At 53.7% G+C, this 15,449-nt stretch overlaps 1 protein-coding gene across 7 annotated transcripts in view; it reads left to right on the forward strand.

Annotated features, from left to right (window-relative positions):
• The first annotated feature begins 2,220 nt into the window (after positions 1-2,220).
• The window catches only part of LDLRAD4 (low density lipoprotein receptor class A domain containing 4), a 165,518-nt gene continuing 152,289 nt past the window's right edge, over positions 2,221-15,449 (forward strand). For 3 of the 7 annotated variants that reach the window (XM_055559138.1, XM_055559144.1, XM_055559145.1), the window contains exon 1: positions 2,221-2,360. The gene's annotated coding sequence lies outside the window, so the exon portion shown is untranslated. Of the gene's footprint in view, positions 2,361-2,561; positions 2,909-10,252; positions 11,041-15,449 lie in introns of those variants that run through there. The other 4 variants (XM_055559139.1, XM_055559146.1, XM_055559142.1 and 1 more) reach the window with 2 other exon arrangements.

Here is a 15,449-nt window from a genome sequence, read left to right on the forward strand (position 1 = left end):
CTTCACTGTCTCCGCGGAGTTTGCTCAAACTCATGTCCCTTGAGTCAGTGATGCCATCCAACCATCTCATCCTCTGTTGGTCCCCTTCTCCTTCTGCCCTCAGACTTTCCCAGCATCAGGTCTTTTCCAATGAGTCAGTTCTTTGTATCAGGTGGCCAAAAGACTGGAGCTTCAGCTTCAGCATCAGTCCTTCCAACAAATATTCAGGGTTGATTTCTTTAAGGATCGACTAGTTTGATCTCCTTGCTGTCCAAGGGATTCTCAAGCGTTTTCTGTAGCACTACAGTTCGAAAGCCTCAATTCTTCAGGGCTCAGCCTTCTTTATGGTCCAACTCTCACATCTGTACATGACTACCGGAAAAACCATAGCTTTGACTACATGGACCTTTGTTGGTAAAGTGATGTCTCTGCTTTTTAATATGCTGTCTAGGTTTGTCACAGCTTTTCTTCCAAGGAGCACGCATCTTTTAATTTTATGGTTGCAGTCACCATACACAGTGATTTTGTAACCCAAGAAAATAAATTCTGCCATAGTTTCCATTGTTTCCCCATCTATTTGCCATTAAGTGATGGAACCAGATGCCATGATCTTAGTTTTCTGAATGTTGAGTTTTAAGCCAGCTTTTTCACTCTCCTCTTTAACCTTCATCAAGAGGCTCTTTAGTTCCTCTTCGCTTTCTGCCATAAGGGTGATATCATCTGCGCATCTGAAGTTATTGGTAATTCTCCTGGCAATCTTGATTCCAGCTTGTGCTTCATCTAGCCCCGCATTTCGCATGATGTACTCTGCATAGAAGTTAAATAAGCAGAGTGACAATATACAGCCTTGATGTACTCCTTTCCCAATTTGGAACCAGTCTGTTGTTCCATGTCCAGTTCTAACTGTTGCTTCTTGACCTGCACACAGGTTTCTGAGGAGGCAGGTAAGGTGGTCTGGTATTCCTATCCCTTTAAGAATTGTCCACAGTTTGTTGAGATCCACACAGTCAAAGGCTTTCGTGTAGGTCAATGAAGCAGAAGTAGATGTTTTTCTGGAATTCCCTTGTTTTTTCTATGATCCAGCAGATGTTGGCAATTTGATCTCTGGCTCCTCTGCCTTTTCTAAATCCAGCTTGAACATCTGGAAGTTCTCAGTTCATGTACTATTGAAGCCTAGCTTGGAGAATTTTGAGCATTACTTTCCTAGCGTGTGAGATGAGTGCAATTGTGCGGTAGTTTGAACATTCTTTGGCATTACCCATCTTTGGGACTGGAATGAAAACTGACCTTTTCCAGTCCTGTGGCCACTGCTGAGTTTTCTAAATTTGCCAGTATATTGATTGCAGCTCTTTCACAGCATCATCTTTTAGGATTTGAAACAGCTCAGCTGGAATTCCATCACCTCCACTAGCTTAGTTCCTAATAATGTTTCCTAAGGCCCACTTGACTTCACAGTCCAGAATGACTCTAGGTGAGTGGCTAATTTTCGTGGCTGTAATAAAGCTGGGTTGAAATGCCCAGGTGCTGTGGCAATAACCAAATCTCGGTCAAACACGGGTCAGGTTAGTGGGTGTGAAAGCTCATACTTTTGAAAACAACACCTATGCTGTCCACACTCAGGTGGAGTTCAAGTTCCAAAGGCCTTCAGAGGAGGAGAAATGTAGGCCCTCCAAGGAGAAAGGGATGCCGTGGGAAGAATCCATCTGACCTTCCTGTCTGCGAAGGGGTTGACCGGGCGAACAGGAGGATTTATCAGCCCTACTAAGGGTCCTGCAGCCCTACTGTGCGCCTGGGCCTGTTTGGGAAGACAGGTTACCAGGGGCGTGCGCGGCTCCCGCCGCCGTCTCCCGCTCCGGGATGGAGTTCCCAGTCCGGCCGGCGGTGGGCGCGCGCCCCGCCTGGCCGAGCCGAGCCTTGTGCGCAGCCAGGGGTCCCGCGGCCTGGCCGCCCGCTCTCCCTGCTCTGTGGCCGCAGTCCGCGGAGGTCGGCGCTGCCCGCTCGGGGTCCGGACGGCCCACCCCGCTCCTGCCCCGCCCGGCCGCCGCCGGTCCCGCTAGGAGGGGGATGGGGAGGGTGGAGAGGCCGGCGGACCGCGAGGCAGACGCGGCCGCGGCGAGCGGGCCGGCGGGAGACAGACGGCGCGGAGGCGGAGACGGTACTGTCTCCCGCTTCCCCGCCCGGCGCTGCGGACCCGCCAGCGAGGCCGGGGATCCCCTGCGGGCCGGGGAGGAGCCGCCGCCGCCAGGCCGACTGCGTGTCCCGCGAGCGTGGAAGGGGGCGGGGAGCGCGGGGAGCCCGGGCCGATCCGGGCCCTTAAAGCATCCCGCCCTCCCCTGCCGACCCCGGGCGCCCGCCGCCTCACTCCAGAGCCGCGGCCGCAGGTAAAGGCTGACCCGGTGCTGCGGCGTCCGGCGAAGTTCGGGGCGGAGGCGCGGGCGGGAGGACGGGACGCTGGAACAGGATGTCCTCGATCCCCGCCGTCGGCGCCCTCTCCAGGGTCGCGCTGGGCACGGCGGCGTCCGGCGCTGCCGGGGGCGGGCGCCGGACGGCGGCCCCCACCGAGCCGTCGGCTTCCTGGTGCCCCGCCGCGGCGGGGTGGGGGAGGCGGGGTCCGCGGGCAGGTTGTGCGGGACCTGCCCGAGTTTGCGGGCGGGAGGACCCTGGACCCTGCGCTTCCGGGTGTTGAGCGCGCTGCGCTGGGTGCGGGCTGCAGGGGCTCCCGCTGGTCCGGGCGCCGCTGGCCCTTAGGCTGCGCACCGAGCCCGCAGGAAGCGGGCGTGGGCAGGATTTCTGTGACCCTCGCGGCGGAATAAACAGGAAGCGACGAGCACCCAGCCCGGCCGTCCCGCTTTGTCGTGCGGTCTGCGGGGCACAGCGCGCGGGACGCCTCCCGGGACCTCGCCCGCTGCCCGGGGGCTGGGCGCGCCGGGTAAGCTGGGTGCTGGGCCGCTCGCCGTGCTGACCCCCAGAGCATCAGCTTGGTTTTAAACTTTTTTCCTAATTGGAAAAGGAAGAGGCTTCCGATGAGGCGGGGGGCGAGGGGGTTTAGGAAGACAACGAGGGCCGCGACAGGTGGGGGGGCACCTGGAGAAGGTAGGGTTCAGGGCCGCTTGCCGAGTGAACCCGGGAGGGTTTTTGCACAGGAAACTCAACCAGGCGCAGGAGTGTCCGTGAATGCGGTGGATTCAGTAGCTTAAGTTTTGTTTTCCCCGTAGATTCTTTTAATTAGCTGAAATTGGATATTTTTGATTTGCTTATTTCTCTTCCTCTGTGTCCCATCTATTTTCTTCTCTTTTTCTCGTATTACTTTGGTAGCTTCACATCTCTGGACCTCTGGCTTGTAGTTCGGTGCTGCGTTCTAAATGTGGGTTATGACTGTGATGAGTATTTTTGGATGCCCTACTGTGTGTGGGCATTGTGGGATGAGGGAAGTGAGCTGCACAGAGTTGGTCCTGGAGCTGGTGTTAGTAGGCTTCTTGCAGTGGAGGTGGCTGCCCTCAAGATTGGTGCATCTCTTCCTTTAAAAGGAAGATTCCTTTGAAAATGGCCCTTCTGCCTGTTGGGCTGACCCTAAGGGTGATCTCCAGTCCGGGTCCCCTGGAGTGGCACAATAGTCCTGGTGACCCTGCACGGAGAAACTGCCAGGGTGTCCAGTCAGGTCTGCGTCTTCATAGGAGGGTTTAGTCTTTCCAGGCCTTATACTGTGTGTGCCGTCTCCTCTGCACAGCTGCCCTTGGAGTCTGCACAGTAATCTTGGAACATGTTCTTTATGTTCAGTGAAGGGTCGTAATGTCAAATTTGAGTCATTCCGTGGACTAAGGAGTGGATCTTATCCATGTACATGTATTGAATTATAATATTTGGTTTCCTGTCAACCCTTGGATGGGTGCCCTTTAATGGTCTTTGCAAAGAAGTGCTTTTTGAAACACGGGGTATAGTCCTCATGATCTTTTAGAGCTTAATTCTTTTAAGAGCTTCCCTTTGCTATTGACATTGAACACATTGTTAGGAAATAGGGCTGAGACTGTAAATGCCAGTGAGGGATTTGCTGCTGCAGACATGGAGCTGCCTTCTTCCCTTGTTTTAAAAGCTGCCCGCCCCCCCTCCACCGCCCCCAATTTCTTCATATTTTGCTGTTACCCTGGAAGAGTCTTGGCTGTTGGTGGAGTCTTCTAGTTGGTGGAGGCTTGTATTTACGATGGAGAAAACTGTCCCCAGCAAGCTTTTAGGGCTGTCTCTCGAATCCTCTCTGGGGCTGTTTGCATGACCAGTCTTGCAGAGGAACCTGGCCTGTGGCACCTGCTTACTAAAGGATTTTGTGCCAATTTGGTGGCCTATCGTTCGAAAGTCAGAGTCTCCGCCCCCACTTGCCAGAGTATATACATACACAGACAAATTTCGTTACTCCCCCCAACCCCCCCGGACTGCTGACAGTGCTCTAAGAATAGTTTTCTTGCCTGGCACTGAGAGCAGTATCCACCCGCCTGCAGAGGTGTTTACAGTCCTGGGCTGCAGTCATGGTTGACTTAGTGGCCTGGCAGAGCGACCGGTGGCTCGTGGGATGAGATTGACTCTTCCTTGGGGCTGCTGGAGGGGCACCTCCCAGCCGGACAGGGGAGCCTAGGGAAGTGACAGTGAGTTAGCATCTTGGGCACTGTGGTTCCTGGCCTGTGGTCCAGCAGAGACCCTTGAGCTTGTCTGGATCCCTGTGCAGTCACCCTCATGGTCTGGGCAGGAGGTACTCAGGGCGTGGGGCATTGTCAGTGGCACCCATGACTGGTTGGGTCTTCCTGGTGGCCCTTGCAAGTTTATTTTCATCTTTCTTCTGCGTCTGGGCTTATGATGTTTCTGTGAGGTATCTGTTCTTTGAGGTGAGAGTTAATACAGAAGAAAGAAATGAAATGATCTTTCCATGTTAACCTGCAAAATTTTTAGAAACATTTGATGTACTTCATATGGATTATGGTGAGCAGTGCAGAATGGTGTGGAGTGCCCCCCAGTGGCCCTCTCTTCCTGCTTCCACCCCCTACTTTTAGGGGTCTCAGGACATTCTCCGGAAAGCCAGTCATCTGATGTTAGAGTGACTTTCTGCCTTCATGGTGTGTGTTAGTCTGGAGTTATACCGTGACCTTGTACCCTGGGTGTGAAGGAAGGTGAAGCTTCAGTTTTCAATAGCAATGTATAGCTTCTGCCTCCGTCTGAAACTTTAGGCCACGAGACTTGCCACATCTTAGGGAAATTTTGGTGACATTATTAGTTTCATTTTTAGGCAAGTAGGGGACACAAGTGAGCACCTGTATTAATTGCTGTAGAAATAATTGGGTTTGTAATTCAAAGTAATACTGTTTTTCTCGCTACCATAGGAGGATGTGAAAATAATGCTTGTGTTGTGTCCTATCCATGTGATTTGAGTATGGATTGCTTTTCTTTGAATTTCCACTAAAAATGGTACTTTGGCCTTTTAAGCTGTTTTTGTAAGGACTTTTCTTTCCCCCAAGCTTGTTTTCCAGATAAGTCTTGGAAATTACGAAGAACACAGCTATAATTTCTCCCTTGATTGGCAGCAGAGAGCTTTCCCGGACAAAAATAAGGCTGTTTTGTGCCAAATGGTTGACTTTTCTAGAATAAAAACTCTAAAGGGTTTGCAAAGAGTCCTCTGGTTAATATATTGGCATTCCCAGAACCCACTAAAACCCGGCAGCCTGCCAGACACCACTTAATGAGGACGCGGAGTGTCTGGCTCAGATCCCCAAGAGCAGAAGCGGGTGGGGGCTGCTGTCCACACCCTTTATTCATTTTTAATGACCGTACTTTTGTGTTGCAGATTTTGTTCTGCACCCATCAAGACCCACAGCCGTGGTGCCGCCCCTCCCCCATTCATTTATCTGCTCATTCACTTGGCATTGGAAAAGTGTGGAGACTTGCAAGGTTAAGGATCCTGGTGAGGGATCCTTTCTGTTTGCGGGAGTTCTTTTGTGGTTGGCTTTCTGTTTTCTCATTCTTCTTCCTACCCCCAAAACCCGGCCTTTATTTTGGAAGAGGAAGAGAGAAAAGGAACAGAAAAGGAGATGACAACTTTTTTTTTTTAATGATGCTTTATTGTCTCCTGGAAAAGCGAAGCGTTTATGAAACTTAAAGTTTGTCAGACAGTTTATATGACAGTGCAAGTTGGTGCTTGCCAAGCTCCAGACAGATTGCTAACGTTACATGACAGGGAAAAAGAAATTACCGCTGTCTGCGAGCGGTGGGCGGGGCCGGACACCCGGCAGCCTGCAGGCTGTGCAGTGCGTGGGGTGCGTGGGGGTGCGTGAACAGCCTCCGCCCGCTGCCTGGAATTCTTCGACTCGCTTTGGAAGCAAGAAGGGTGTGGCTCTTGATTTTATTTTCGGCAGGGCTGCAGGGCGGCAGGATCCAGGGAGCAGCTCTGTATTTTTTCTGACACGGTGACGCTTTGCCTCGCGGGCGCCTCCGGCCCACACAACTCTCCTTCGCATCAGGGGACATGGTTCCTCATCTTCCTCCCGGGGTCCAGCTTTCGATGGCACTGAACTGTGTTCTTAGCCGCTCAGGTCCTCACGTGTCTCGAAGCCAAGTTTACGGCTGCGTTGTTTCTGAAGCTGTAGACGTTGAGAATCGGTTGCCTGAGATAAGGGTGCCAGCTGCCCGGGGGAGGGGGCTGGTGGCACTCCTTGGGCACAGTGTACTTTCATCCCTGGCATGTGGAGAGTCAGCTGGCAGCGTGACAGGTGTAATGAACTTAATGGACTTGCTCTAGTTGTTGGTGGGGACACTGCTCATATTACAAAGCTAGCTCCTAAGTGGGGGCTCTGCCAAAGGACTTGCAGGACCTTCTCTGTGCAGACGGGATCCAAGGTCTGGCCTGGCCGAGAACTGGGTGTGTGTGAGCCACACGGTCCCTAAGTGGACCCAGACTTTCTCTTCAAAGGAAGGCTGCTCTGTCTAATCTCCCCACCCATATCCTTCCATCCATATGGTGGGGTGTGGCCCTGCCCCTGGGATTGCAGAGTGCAGGCTCCCAGTGCTGCTTCCTTGGTTCCCCAGGAGTGGCTGGACCCCTGGTGGCCAGTCAGTGGCCTTGGGGCCAGCAGCCTCTGCACAGAGTTGAGAGGGAATTTCCAGAGTGAAATCCCCTGTTCTGAAGGTGGGAGGCCAGGCTGTGCTTAGAAGGGCTCCCGTGGCCAGGGGTCAAAGTGGTGGGGGAGGTAGCAGCACCTTGGTGCCAGGCCATCCTTAGCGTCCTGAGAGCTCTTGTTAGCTGATTTCATCCCTTAGCAGCCCTAGGATGTGGGCACTGCCACCCGTCAACCCCCCCACAGGCACACAGACAGCAAGAAGCCTGAGATGCTGGCATGAAGAAATGCTGTGCCTTCTTTGGGGACCACTCTCAGCAGTCGGAACGGAGCAGGACCAAATCTCTCTGTGACCTGAGCAGGGCCCAGCACTCCTCCTTCCTGCCTGCCTTCCTCCATGGATCCAACTCACGCCTCTCCTCCCGGCCTCACTCTTCTTTCTTTTTTTAAAAAATATTTACTTATTTGGCTGCACCAGGTCTTAGTTGCAGCAGGTGGGATCTGGTTCCCTGATCAATTGCATTGGAGTGTGGAGTCCTAGCTACTGGACCAATGGGGAAGTCCCTCCCCACCCCTCATTTGTAACCCCAGCTCCTGTGCCTGTCCTGCCTGTGGTCACAGCCTCAGCTTTGCGAGTTGGGGTTGGGCGGGGCTCCATGGGACTGCCTCGCTGATGTTATCGGGCTGGGTTTGTTGGGGGCCGGTCCTATTTTCCTGGCCCCCAAAGCCTTTGGGCTGGACTGAGGTGGCCCAGGCCCTACCTGTGCAGCAGAACTCAGCTAGTCCCCAAACGTGGGATGAAGCGAAAAGATAATCACAGCTCTCAGATTCTCTGTCGTGCCTTGTGCGGGGTTGGGTTAATCAACCACACGTGTCTGCATGCAGTTCTTGTGTCCATCCTGGATAGACCCAAGTGTTTGAGCTTATGGGGCCTGAAGTGAGGCCCCAGGAGGTGCAGATGTCCGGAGCCTGCAGGATGACCCCCAGCCCTTGGTAGACTTCTGAGGCTGCAGGCGGGACTAGACCTTTCTAGACCTTTCATACCCCCTAGTGGCTGGGTGGTACTGTTCCCCACGAAGGTACTGTGGTGCCCACAGGCTGTGGGCACTGTTGGGCCTCAGTCTAGTGAGGTCCCTGCAATGGGGGTGGATGGGCATCCATTTGTGGTGGAGGCCACGCCTATCTGGAGGAGTTCCTGTCTGTTCCTCCTGTCAGGTGGTGGGGGCCCAAGGGCCCTAGACCAGACTCCACACTCTGTTTGAACCTGACTTTTTATTCCAGAGATTCTTTCAGGCCCAACTGAAATCAGCATCACAGACCTAGTCTCTGAAATCCTTTTTTTTTTCTCCCTGATTTAAAAAAACAAGAAGAAAATAAAAATGACTAAAATTACCTATAATTCCACTACCTTTAGAGATGACCTCTATTAACAGTTTTGTAGATTCTTTCCAGGCTTATTTATTGATTATAAAATCATGCTTCGAACTTACATACTTTTTGTAAACTTTAACATTCCATCTTGAATATATTTTCATGTAATTTAAATATTCTCCAAAAATACCACTGCTGATGAGTATTAAATTCCACCCTGTGGTTATATTGTTATTTTCTTAAGCCTGTTCTGGGACACTGAGTCTGCTGGCAGTTTTCCCTATTATAAATAATTCTGCACCAGACATTCCGTTTACATTCCAGTTACATCCTCTGGACAGATTCCTCAAGGAGGAGCCAGTGGGTGTGAGAACTTTCAGAGGGGCCCCCAGAAAGGATGGGGCACTACACACAGACATGGGTGACTGCAGCCTTGCCAGTGCTGAATATTGTTATAAAAAAAAATCTTTGCAAGTTTGGCAATGAAATGGTATGTTTAAATTCTCCATCCCATCCTTCAGTGTAGCATCCGGTGACCCACAGGTGAAGAAAGTTTGCTGTCACCAGGGCTTTGCTGTGGGCAGATGCAGTGATGTTAGTGGGTGCTCCCCACGGGGGGGATAAGACCTTTGTACTATTTTAAATTTGAATTAAACTTAGGCAGACAGGTTAAGGGCAGTAAACAGTCTAATAATACATTTTAAAGAGAAAATTAGGGATTTTATGGCCAAAGACTGTGTCTAATCTTTCCCTGCTCCTCTCACCCTAACTGGGGCAGGGAGGGCAGTGTGGACCCCGGGGGTGGAGCGAGGAGGCCAGGATGGCTCCGTTAGCAGGTGCCTGAGGACCTGAGTGACACCCCCCTCAGTCATCCTATTCGCTCTCAGCCCTCGCTTTCTTAGATCAGACTCTTCCTTGGCCTCTCCCCGAAGGATGCCAACATGAAACTCATCTTCTTACTGTTGCACTTGATGGCTGATGCTAGATCTCTGGCCTGGTGGTCCTCTGTGGGGTTGGGGGCTTTGCCGTGGCCCCTTTCGCTACACTTCTGCAGATTTCTGCTTCCAGCCAAGGCCGGAGCCCGTCCTGAGTGCAGACTCCAGAGGGTGTCGGTGCCGGCTGCTCTGGAAGCCCCAGACAAGGGAAAGCATCTCAGTACATCGCAGTTAACTGAAGTCTGTTTTGTTTTCCTCAAAAGGCAGCCTGATTGGTTGAAACGTGGGGACCAGCTGGAGGGAGCAAGACATGACACCTGCGTCTTGGGGTAATTGGGCCCCAACGAGCTTGTTTTGGTCACAGTCACCTTCGTGCAGTGGTGTGGGGCAGGTGTGGATGCTTGGGAGCGCTGGCAGGTGAACCCACTGAGCAGAAAGCAAAGGCCATGGGCTCCTTCGGCGCTGATGCTCGAGTGGGTGACCACGGCACTCTGGGCGCAGCCTGTGGGAGCCCCCTTGGCTGTTGTCTTGCCTGCTTGGCACCCCCCACCCCCACCCTGCTGGCCACGCAGGCAGCCACACCCCACTTTCCAGGTGCAAACGCACCCTGGACAAGGCCTGGGGAGGGGGGCAGTCGGGGCTTTGGAGATGTAGTGAGCCAGAGGACCCCAGGAACTGAGAGGGCTAGCTGGTGGCCACCCAGCTCTCTGACCGTGGGGGGCGGGGGTGGCTGGGGGAGCAGCCGTGTGGGGTCTTGAGGAGTTAGTAACAGTGGTTCGCGGACCAGGCTGCTGGTCCCTGTGTGTGGGGCTGGCCGCTCCTCAGTCAGAAAGGAGGGCTTTCTGGATAGAATTCAGCATGATTTCAAGGGTGGCTAAGGTTATAGTTGGGTGGCTTGGCTGGACAATTGTATTTCTGTGACTTGGGCTCTTAAGATAAACACTGATACCTTTGGAACTTAGCTTCCATCCTACTGGTATTTAAATATGAGCGCCAGTCTTTTACTTCCAAACCAGAGGTCCTGGGATTTATTTATTTATTTATTTTCATCTGAAGAGTAATGTAAAAATAGTGTATACACACAGTCTTTACTGTGTAAGTTAGGTAGTAAATTTAGTCCAGAGAAATGATAGCCTTTGTAGAAACAAAGTTGGCCCCTCTGTGGCTTGGAGCTTTTGTTATTTGATGGACTCCCTTGTGCTGAGCGCGGAGCGTGAACGTTCACCCTTTTCCTGTTTTGACTTGGCTCACTTTCTGGAGTTTAGGAATTGGGACTCACTTATGTGCCTGAGGGAGCGGCTTCCGCGGAGGCCCCAGGGCTCCAGTGTGGGCCGGGCCGCTCAGGTGGACGCATCACCGCATAGTATGGAGGGAAGTTCTGCGGTGAGGAGGTTGCTTTTCTCTGCTGCCGGCCGCGCCCTTCCCTAAAACAGCCATCTGCCTGCTTCTTAGGTTCTAGGGGATCAGATGAGGAATAAAGCTCACGCAGACCAGCTGGGAGAATCCAGCCTCGATGAGCCTCGATGAAGCGCGCTGCTTCCAGTGAACCGAGTATTTGGGGCGGGCGCACAGATGTGCGGTGAGGACCCCGCTCCTGCCCGGGGACTGGAGACCCAGAAACCTGAGTCTGGGCACCAGAAGCGGCCGCTGTGACCACGCTCCAGGTCTGAGCCATTAGTCTGGGAGGAGCGTGTACCGGGGGCGTGGGGGCGAGGCTGCTGGCTTGCAGCTATGAGCGCTGGCCACGCACGCGGCCTCCCTCCTCCTCTGCTCCGTGGGCCCACGACGTCCGAGCGCTTGGTCTGCTCCTGACAACCGGGGGGAGACTTCAGGGAGAGGTTGGCTTTGGGCTGAGAGGTGGCCAGACAGTGGTTTGCAGGGCGAATGGCAGGGAGAGGGGTCTCTGTCCCGGGCCCCCAGAACCCTGTGCGCTGAGTCCGGACGGCGCAGACCTGAGCGTGACCTTCGTGCGCTGTGAGCATGGGCTCCGCTCGCACGGTCACGTGTGTGGATTATAGGTCAGTTCGTTTGTGCAGTGTGTGTGCTGCCCAATCTTGCTCACAGCGGGATGTGTGTGAACAGTCGGGGGCCACTGTTGGCCGTGGGACCACGTGTCCGGGCAGCTGTGGCAGGAGGGCGGGTCCACAGTGACTGCATGGCTCCTGCGTTTCCGGCTCTACCGCACCTGGCGGGGAAGGGCACAGGGAAACACTAACAGGGAAGCCTGGGTCGGGTCCTGCTAGCGCAGAGTGTGCCTGGTGGTCGCGCTTCAAGGGTCAGATCCCGTCTGTGCACGTGGCTGGTGGTGGACGGCGTTGCTGGGGAGGGGACACAGGTGCTGGGAGGAAGTGGGAGTTGATCCATGGCTGTAACCTGCATGGTAAAGGGAGGAGGGGGGCTCAGGGAACGAGTGTGAGTGGAGGTGGGTCTCGGAGGCGGGAGGCACGGTCCTTGTTGGAAGTGGAGAGTTCGGTGGTTCTAACTTCGTGGTGCTGGGTGGAGGTCTGCAGACTTAGTCTCTTATGGAGCTTCTGCCCATCTTTGCTGAAAACCGAATCAGCCAGCAGTGATGGTAAAACGGGGCTGTGGGGACACCTGCCTTCCACCTGTTTTCACACCTGGTGGTTTGCCCTGGAGGCTCTGTCCCCAACTCAGGGCTGAACGACTTGGAACTTGTTCACATTTCACAAAATGCTTAAACGTTCGTCCTCCAAAGAGCTCATACCAGGGAGTTAGGCTTGTCGCTTTCACATGGTGACAATAGTGGCTTCTGTTTGCAAAACACTTGAGCTTTTCCAGGCTCTTCAAAGACAGTGTTTAATCTCATGATCCTTGGCTTTAAGCAACAAATAATGAGATGTATGTGGAAATGTAATTAATTTCTAATGCAGCTGTTAGCTGAATATGGGATTCAGATCACAGTTTATTTTAACGTACAAAACCTGATGGAAAGAGGTGCCCTGCAGTCATCCAGGCCTCATGGTGGGTGGTTTTCTGAAGGAACCCAGGCTTTGCAGCTTGCTGGCTGGACAGGCATAATTTTGGGAGGTTAGGGCAAATGCTAGTCAAATTCAGAAGTACAAGGCAACTTGAGGGCTTGAACACTCATTTCCCCGTGGTTGTCAGAAAGAGACGTGGGTGCGGCAAGGTGCATGGGACAGTGCTCTCACCTCCCTAGTTAGAGGACGCTGTGCTGGCGGCCCTTTGTGGCACTTAAATCACAGCAGGTCCTGGCACACCTGGAGTGTCACCTGGTGGTCACGATGGAGCCGACGTCCCCGTTTGTCCTGTGTCCTTCAGACCAGCTGGTTTTCCCCTTGTGGCTTGGATGCTGTCTTGGTGTCTGTCTGTTCAGCTGTGGGTGCGGGTTACTGCTGGTCTGCCTCCCCTTTTAACAGAGGAGTGTTTGAGCCGTGACATCAGGCTGCCCCAGCCCTCGCGGTGCCTGGCTACCCCTGCGCCTCGACCTCGGCAACTCTCCTCCTCGGGTTCTCCTCTTCTGTGGCCACCATGTGTCCGTCCCTTCACCTTCTTGGACTGCAAGCAGAGTCAGGCTTGCTCTGTGGCTTCCTGCTCTCTCCTTTGCAGGCCCCAGAGGTGCTGTTTCTCCCCAAGTCCAGGTGCGTCCTGAGCTGGTGATGGAGGCAGAGGCCAAAGGGTCCCTTGCGTTCCCTGCTTGGACATCCACTAAACTGCCAGTGTGGGCCAGGTGTCCCTTGGAGGTTTTGGTGCAAAGGAAGTGCTTTCTGCCCTCTTGGGCTGTGGATCAGTAACTATCTTGGAGGGTCAGTGGCATTTGAGGGTGGCCTGACCCTGAAGGACAGTGTGGGGAAATGGCCCCTCCTTGCTGAGCAGAGTGCTTGTCTTCTGTGTTGCTGGGATCTTCTCTGCTGTTGGTGGAGTGGGGACTGTGGCGAGGAGGGGCAGGTGGTCAGTGAGCAGAGCCCGGCGAGCTGGTGGGGGTACTGAGCGCCCCTTATCTGAGTTTCCTTCCTGTGGTTCTTTGTTACTGATTCTGGCGAGGTTTTATTGACAACCTCTTCATGATGAGACGTGGTTGGGTGCTTGGTGACATGGCCTGGGGGTCTGGCCACGTCTGAGGGGTCTGACCTTCAGTCAGTGGGGAAGGTTTCTGACTACTGAGCCTCCCACCCATGCCTGGAAAGCATAGAATTCCATTGCGTGGATTGAAATGGGCTCTGTATTTACGTGAAGGCCTTTGCCCCTGACTCCACACTCAGGCCTGACTGACCAGTGGTCCTCCCCAAGCCTGTGACTAGAGCCGTGTCCTGATCCCCTCTCTCCCCACAGTGATTCAGACACACAACCAGGAGCCCTCCTGGACCCCCCCTCCCCACGTAGAGGCTTGTTCTGCCTTCAGAATCTGCCCTAAATCTGGTCACTTGTCTCCGTCACCAGTAGCTCAGTGTGTGTCCCTCCCCTGGGCTCATGCAGGGCTCTCTGACCAGCCACTCACCTCCCTTCCCCATAGTCTGGTTTCAGCCCAGTGGCTGAGTGAACCGGGCCTGGTGATTGGGCTGCTGTCCCCTGGGGCTCCCCACTGTCCAGCTCCACCCCCAGGGCTTTGTGGTTGCTACCGAGACCCCTCTCCCCAGGGCTGTGCGTCCATCACTCACTTCTCTCAGGCCTCGGTTGGGTGTCCTGCCTGTCCAGATTTCCTCCACTGCCCAGGACAGCGAGCATAGGACCCAGGGAGCACAGGCCAGAGCCAGGACACGGCAGGACAGCCACTCCTGGGGTGGGGGAGGGGTGGGCACTGGGGGTCCACCACAGTCACCAGGGGTCAGGCCAGGCCTCTACTACCTATCAGAAAGGCTGAAGCACAGCTCATGCTGGGGGCCGAGGGGGCGCTGGCACAGCTCAACTCTACACCACCCCCCCACCCCCAGGTGTTTCCTCATCTACATTAACTTTCATTTGACTGTTTTCCCCAAAATGACCTGCTCTCGCCCTCCCTCCCCCTCTCCCAGTTTAACCCACTTGCCAAATAAACTGCTGGTGAATGAAAAATTCTTTGTTTCAAACACATGAATCAAACTGTGGAAGATCATCAGATTTGTTAGTGTTCTTGAAATCATCATAGGCAGAGATTTTTCCCTTTAGACCAAGTGTCTGTCATAACCTCGGTTCTTCTCAGCTGTTTTCTTCTGTCCTTGGGATCAGGAAAAGTTCAAAGTAGAGGAAGTTACAATCTGTGAGTCATTTTCTCATCTTGTCAAAGAAGACTAAGCCCTGAACAGGTCCCTGGGAGCTTGACTCATCCTCCAGACACCTGACTGTGCTTTTATTCTGGTGTTAGATTCATCTTCTTGAGCTGTGTGGCCTCCCAGGCGGCACTAGCAGTAAAGAACCCACCTGTCGGGAGTTCCCTGGTGGTCCAGTGGCTAAGACTCTGAGCTCCCAGTGCAGGGGGCCCAGGTTCGATCCCTGGTCAGGGAGCTAGATCCCACATGCTACAACTAAGACCCAGAGCAGCCAAATAAATAAATAAAACTAAAAAAAAAAAAAGAACCCACCCGTCAACGCAGGAGACACAAGAGACCCTGGTTTGATCTCTGAGTTGGGAAGATCCCCTGGAGGAGGGCATGGCAACCCACTCCAGTATACTTGCCTGGAGAATCCCATGGACAGAGGAGCATGGTAGGTTGTAGTTCATGGGGTCACAAAGAGACACAACTGAAGTGACTTAGCACACACAGCACACCTTAGAGTTCAAATTCACGAGGATATGAAAATTATTTAGGTGGAACAAGGAAAAAACCTGAATAAGACAAATTCCAGTTAATGGCAAGTTACACAGCGATTCATTTCCAGTGATGGATTTCAGCCCGTGTGATGTGTCACAGACACTGGGGGTGCTTGCGGGTGAGGTGGGAGTCTCCCCACGTCCGGGGGACACATCTGTGGTCCTGCCCCCTCCAGCGGTGGCGGGCTGTCTCAGGGCCGAGTTCCAGTCTGCCTCCATCAGAAGTCTGTTGGAATGAGGCAGGTACTGCACTTCCCTGAAGAACCCCTGCAGGGGATGGGCCAGGACCTTAAGAATGGACGTATC

The sequence above is a fragment of the Bubalus kerabau genome, chromosome 21, assembly GCF_029407905.1.
Source record: "Bubalus kerabau isolate K-KA32 ecotype Philippines breed swamp buffalo chromosome 21, PCC_UOA_SB_1v2, whole genome shotgun sequence".
Lineage (NCBI taxonomy): Eukaryota > Metazoa > Chordata > Mammalia > Artiodactyla > Bovidae > Bubalus > Bubalus kerabau.